This window comes from Triticum aestivum, chromosome 2D, assembly GCF_018294505.1.
Source record: "Triticum aestivum cultivar Chinese Spring chromosome 2D, IWGSC CS RefSeq v2.1, whole genome shotgun sequence".
Taxonomy (NCBI): Eukaryota; Viridiplantae; Streptophyta; class Magnoliopsida; order Poales; family Poaceae; genus Triticum; species Triticum aestivum.
The window spans coordinates 40539558-40546479 of NC_057799.1; the positions used below are offsets into that span (position 1 = coordinate 40539558).

General features: G+C 45.1%; 1 pseudogene; it reads left to right on the forward strand.

The window, feature by feature from the left end:
* Positions 1–3285: 3285 nt before the first annotated feature.
* LOC123055608 (disease resistance protein RPM1-like) overlaps positions 3286–6922 on the forward strand; it is a 63057-nt pseudogene continuing 59420 nt past the window's right edge.

Genomic DNA, 6922 nt, shown 5'->3' on the forward strand with positions numbered 1-6922 from the left:
TATTCAAAGCCACATCATCAATTTTCAACCCTTTCTGACCTCATTTGTTATCTTCCATGCATTTACTGATTATTTTGAGGCATAAGACCTTGAAATTGAAAAGAACTACAAATAAACTCTGAAAAGGTTTAAAGTTGGCATGGTATCATCATTTCACCCACATAGCATGTGCGAGAAAGTAGAGAGGGTTACGCCAAAAACTGGATGCACTTCGTGTACAAAATGGGCAATCTCTTTCAAAGTATCAGGGTTTCATACAGAAACTCGTCTGTTACAAAGGGATTTCATTTTTTAGAACTTATTTGAACTCCATAGTTTTTCTGTGTTCAAAATGCACCATTCAAAGCCACATCATTAATTTTCAACCATTTCTCACCTCATTTGTTATTTTCCATGCATTTACTGATTATTTTGAGGTATAAGACCCTGAAATTGAAAAGCACTACAAATGAAGTCTGAAAAGGTTGAAAGTTGGCATGGTATCATCATTTCATCCACATAGCATGTGCAAAAAAGTTGGGATAGTTACGGAAAAAACTAGATGCACTTCGTGTACAAAACGGACAATCTGTTTCGAAGTATCAGGATTTCATACGGAAACTCGTCTATTACAAAGGGTTTCATTTTTTAGAACTTATTCGAACTCCATAGTTTTTCTGTATTCAAAATGCACCATTCAAAGCCACATCATTAATTTTCAAACCTTTCTGGCTTCATTTGTTATTTTTCATGCATTTACTGATTATTTTGAGGTATAAGACCCTGAAATTGAAAAGCACTACAAATGAACTCTGAAAAGGTTGAAAGTTGGCATGATATCATCATTTCATCCACATAGCATGTGCAATAAAGTTGATAGGGTTACGGAAAAAACTGGATGCACTTCGTGTACAAAACGGACAATCTGTTTCGAAGTATCAGGATTTCATACGGAAACTCGTCTGTTACAACAGGCATTTCAAATGAACTACGAAAAGGTTGAAAGTTGGCATGGTATCATCATAATAGTTGTGGAGAGAAAGTCTTCACTTTTTTTTCGCTTGTGTGCTTTGCTTATTGCGTCGTAACCATGGATAATCTTCATCGTTTATCAGGATGCTTGGGTCAGCCTTGACTTTGAAGGGAGGAATTTCATGAAACTTTTCATAATCTTCAGACATGTCTGTCTTGCCCTCCACTCCCACGATGTCCCTTTTTCCTGAAAGAACTATGTGGCGCTTTGGCTCATCGTATGATGTATTCGCTTCCTTATCTTTTCTTTTTCTCGGTTTGGTAGACATGTCCTTCACATAGATAACCTGTGCCACATCATTGGCAAGGACGAACGATTCGTCAATGTACCCAAGATTGTTCAGATCCACTGTTGTCATTCCGTACTGTGGGTCTACCTGTACCCCGCCTCCTGACAGATTGACCCATTGCACTTAAACAAAGGGATCTTAAAATCATATCCGTAGTCAAGTTCCCATATGTCCACTATGTAACCATAATATGTGTCATTTCCCCCCTCGGTTGCTGCATCAAAGCGGACACCGCTGTTTTGGTTGGTGCTCTTTTGATCTTGGGCGATCGTGTAAAATGTATTCCCATTTATCTCGTATTCTTTGTAAGTCAATACAGTCGAAGATTGTCCCCTGGACAACGAGTACAGCTCATCACAAACGGTGTTGTCACCTCTGAGACGTGTTTCCAACCAATTGCTGAAAGTCCTGATGTGTTCACATGTAATCCAGTCATCACACTACTCCGTGTGTTTGGAGCACAGACTGTTCTTGTGTTCATCGACATACGGAGTCACCAAGGTAGAGTTCTGTAGAACTGTGTAGTGTGCTTGAGACCAAGAATGCCCGTCCCTGCATATTATTGAGTCCGCTCCTAGCGTGCCTTTTCCAGTCAGTCTCCCGTCATACCGCGATTTAGGGAGACCTATCTTCTTATGGCCAGGAATGAAGTCAACACAAAATCCAATGACATCATCTGTTTGATGGCCCATGGAGATGCTTCCTTCTGGCCTAGTGCGGTTACGGACATATTTCTTTAGGACTCCCATGAACCTCTCAAAGGGGAACATATTGTGTAGAAATACGGGGCCCAGAATGACAATCTCGTCGACTAGATGAACTAGGACGTGCGTCATGATATTGAAGAAGCATGGTGGGAACACTAGCTCGAAACTGACAAGACATTGCGCCACATCACTTCTTAGCCTAGGTATGATTTCTGGATCGATCACCTTCCGAGAGATTGCATTGAGGAATGCACATAGCTTCATAATGGCTAATCGGACATTTTTCGGTAGAAGCCCCCTCAATGCAACAGCAGCTCCACCAAAGAAGATGACTCCAAAAAGGAAGCTACCGGCTGGATGAATGGTCTGTTTGAGATTGCATTATGTCAGATGTGAACAAGTACTTTCAATATACTTGTTATGTGAGAAGTGAACTCACTAGTAGTTTTATTTAGTGTGTTGCTTCTGTGGGATATGAACTCACAATTCAATGAGCCCGGAACTCAAAATTTAAGCGAGTTGTGAGATGCAACAAATTATGCCCAGTTTATGTCTCATTATTATTCTTGTCATGTCGACGTATTGTTTGGATATATAGCAGATTATGCTTAGTTTTTGTCGTTTACAGTGTGGTTGTTCCAAAATTTTGGTCTGCTCGATATACTCATATTGTAGAAATTTGTGGTCTGCTGTGTGGATATAAATATCCAACATTTAGTCAGCACAGTTTTTCTCATGTTCAGATTAAGATGTAAAAAACTTGCAGTGCTCCCCCATGTCTTGATCTTCACTTTCCATTTGGGGGAAAACAAATGAATCTTTGCCTACGTTGTTTGAGCACAAAATAGTACAGTGGTGTGACAGCAGTCCAAAAAGGTTCAATAATGGAATCTGGAATAATCTGCAGACACAGATAGAGTACATCCTTCAAACAAAACGAGAGCATAGCAGGTACAGTCATATAACCAGCAGCACATTTGGGAACATCTTGCATTCTGGCGAAAATTCAGGTAGGAAAAGGGATACTGAACCAACTCAGGGAACTGAAAAATAGTACTGTATCATACATCTGGTGATATACAGTCATGGTTTTAAATGCCATAAAACAATCTTGCATGAATCCTAACACAACAATCTCAAACAATTCTATTTCGTTGCTACAAGAACACATGTACGCACTCCTTAGTTGCTTCAGTATCCCTTTTCCTACACATGTACGCAAACATCTGTGCAGCCAGCGTCGAGAGAAGCCCCCGCAGGCCCACAACGACCCCTCCATGGCCACGCGTCCATCTCCCTCCGCCTCCTCATCCTCCTGGGACGCGCCCTCCCGCCTCCTCATCCTAGCCGAGCGGCGAGACCGGGACGAGCGGCGCGAGCACCGAGCAGGCGGCCGGCCTGAGCGGCTATGGCGCGCGGGCACAAGGGCGAGCGGCGGCGATGGCGGTCAGGCGGAGCGAGCGACGACGGCGACCGGGCGGGGGGCGTCAGCAGGTGCTCTTACTGACGACAAGATTTGTGTGGCTCGTTCTCCTCTGCTCGAACGAGAATACCAGATGCAGATAATCAAATCTCAGTACGGGTACTGTATACATAGACTCGGGGATAGTTTGGTCTTTTCCTGTGCTTATAAATGGAAAAGGAAAAAAGAAAATCACTAAAAGGAGGTAAGTGGCATGGTAATCAAGGAGCCAACGAGCAGAGTGGCAATTTTGCGAAGCCAATCTTGGAAGTGGCAATTTAGAGAAGCCACATATTGGAAGTGGCAAATACCCAATTTGCTCCACGGGGAGAAATGATGGGGGAGGGATTTTCTCTCTCGGGTGAGTCGTTTTTTTTTCGTCGAGGTACCTTTGAGAATGGAGAATTTGAGGATTTGCCACATGTTTGTTTGCACTTTGAGGATTTGCCCACGTTTTCGTTGTTGTCGATTATTTGCCACATCTTTCTCAGTTCTTGATGATTTGACGGTACAGACCCATAGGGAAATATCTAAGATGCCCCTCGTGACACCCAGTCTCGTTCTCGTTCCCTTCGTCCTCGTCTCGTTCAAAAGCGTGGCAGACGAAAGCGGCTCCGGCTGCTCGTGAGCTCGTTGTCGTCCAGACAAGTCGAGATGTGAGGACGAGAGCAGAGGCGGGTGAGGGAGCCGATCCTGATAAGTTGTTGCAAGGGAGGAGCATGTCGAGGCGGCTGGGGAGCAACGCGACGGGCAGCAAAAGCAAGGTCATGCAGCATGTGCGTGCGTCGCACCCGACGCCTGACCAAGAGCAGGGGTGGTTGTCGTCGTCCATCCACTTGGCGAGGTAGCCCAGCGGATCGGCGACGCCGGTTTTGGTTACCACCACGCACCAACGCGGGCACGCCGTCGGTGAGCACGGTGATGGTCTTCGTCGTGGCCTAGGAGGACGGGCGATGAAGAGCAGCGCAAAAGGGGAGGGAGGTGGCGATGGCCGTTGCTGCGGCCCGGAAGGGGATGCGTGCGGGGTGGTGGGGTCACACCGGAAGCAATGTACGCCCCCCACCCCGCACTCCTACCTCAAGTAATATATATGTCTTCGGATCCATCAAGTCAAATGACATATCGTCCTCGTTGGGAGGGGAAGGGGGTATCACAGCGACTCAAGAATCAGAACGGGTGCGTCGCTCAGCAGCCTTCATGGAATCGTAGGATGCGCTGCTACATGTCTTTGTCGACCCAGTAATTGATATCGCCCATGATGCACTGGACCAGTCAAATACAATCAAGAGTTTCACGCCTGCCGCCGGCGCTGGCACGATCAGGAGCTCCTCCAGCATGGCCTCGCTGAGATGGAGCACGACGCCCGCCTCAAGTGTGAGACAGGCCGGCGGAAGGAGAGGGATGAGGCCGAAAGGCTGCGCCACGAGCACGACGTCGCGGCCCCGACGGATGCCACATTGTCTATAAATTTTTCAACGTGTCTGTGTGCGAGGGGTACCGAAGCAAAACTCCTCCGAAGTATGTTTAAATTTCGGCTACTTGCATGCGTTAGAAATGTTTAAATTCCAAGTTTTTTCCTATCTTGCATGGCCGGCGTCTGCCCGGCTGCCCGCAGAAACATCTAGACATGTCCTCGGACAAATGGGGACTTCCGTTGGGATAGCCTCGAAGATGCCCTTAGCTTGACCCGCAGCTCTAAGAGATGGGATTTTTTTTAGACAATATGAAAACCCCGGAATATACCAACTCATATTGGTCGTGTGATTTATATCAAGGGGGGAGTTTTATTAATGTAATGTTTGATTCCAAGATCAACGAGAATGCAGGCTATGTTCGGGTCAATTTGATGCAGTGGGAGCCTAAAATGATGATTTTGTACGTACTAACTCTTTTCTTGAAATGGAATTCTCGTAGCTAGGTTTTTCTTTTCTTGAACGGAATCCTGTAGCCAGCTTTGCTGCTAGTACACGTCGACGCGCGCGCACGTTTGCTGTTCAAATGGAACTTGTAGGGACTCCCACAATGCATAGGTGAAACGGACGTGTTATGGTTGGCTATCCAGTGGTCCACACTGGTAGAAAAAAGCCTTTTAGTCCCGGTTCGCAACAGCCTTTAGTCCCGGCTGTGCAACCGGGACTAAATATGCGCGACTAAAGACCCCCCCTTTAGTCGCGCCTCTTACGGACCGCGACTAAAAGCTTTAGTCCCGGTTCTTGTGGTTGACCGGGACTAAAGGCCCGTCCACGTGGGCGCCAGTGGTCCGTCGGGGCGGAGGACCTTTAGTCCTGGTTCTCGTGGCCAACCGGGACTAAAGGCCTCCTCCGCAGGTTTAGGGTTTTAGCCCCCCTAAACCTGGTTTCTTTTTAGTTTGGAGTGTTTTATTTCTTTTATATTTTATTTTGTGTTTTATTTTAATTTTGATGAAGTTTCAGTACACATATTCTACGCTACTATATACATGCATATGAAATTTCAAACAAGAAGAATTCAAGAGGAATATATAATATATATTCAATCTCGGGTGACCATATACAACTTCGAACAAGTTTCCACACACAATTAGGATGGATGACCATATACAACTTCGAACAAGTTTCAATCTCGGGTATGCATATAAATTTCTTCGTCCTCGGTATAGTGTTCTCCTTTAGGATTGATGACTTCCCTCATGAAAAATCCTGCTAATTCTTCTTGAATTGGTCGGAAGCGAGCTTCTGGACTAAGCCTCCTCCGCAAGTTATCCGTCGCGTTCCGTACGCTATCCGATGCCTTCCGCTCAGAGGTGTGTCTCCGGATGTTCTCACAAACATAGTATCCACATAGATTGGTCCCCGGTGGCTGCTTATCCACATTAACTAACCTTCTGAAATCTAGCTCATGTTTGAATTCACCGACAATTTCTTCTGAGAACCGTCTCCAAACCCTACAGGGCAAAGAAAATTAAATGAACAAGGGAGTTATTAGTTACTTGATATTAGGAAATGAACGAAAGAGACCGATCGATATAGAGCTCAAATGATTGAAAATAATTACTTTTGCAGCATTTTTCTCATGTCGGCCCAACGCTTTGGATTCGAATCCATAGAGTCCATGATTAGAACTCTGGAGGTGTGAAGTTCAATATTTAGCAAAATCCAGTGGAACCTGCGGACACGTTACATGCACAGTCATGCATAACTCATCGATTAGACATACCATGCATGGAGTAAACAAAAGAGAATGGGCACAAGAGAGAAACACTCACCCAAAATGGTAAGGAAATAGAATATGACTTTTGAGTTGATGCTTTCTAAGAAACTTGTACAAGTCTTTCTCCACGTCTTCGGGTGATGTTGTAACACATGTCCATTAACGATATGTGGGTCAATGAACCCAACATCATGGATGTTTCTTATTTTGCATTCCCAAATCTTCAATCTGCATAATAGCGTACGCAACAATATAGTTAGGAC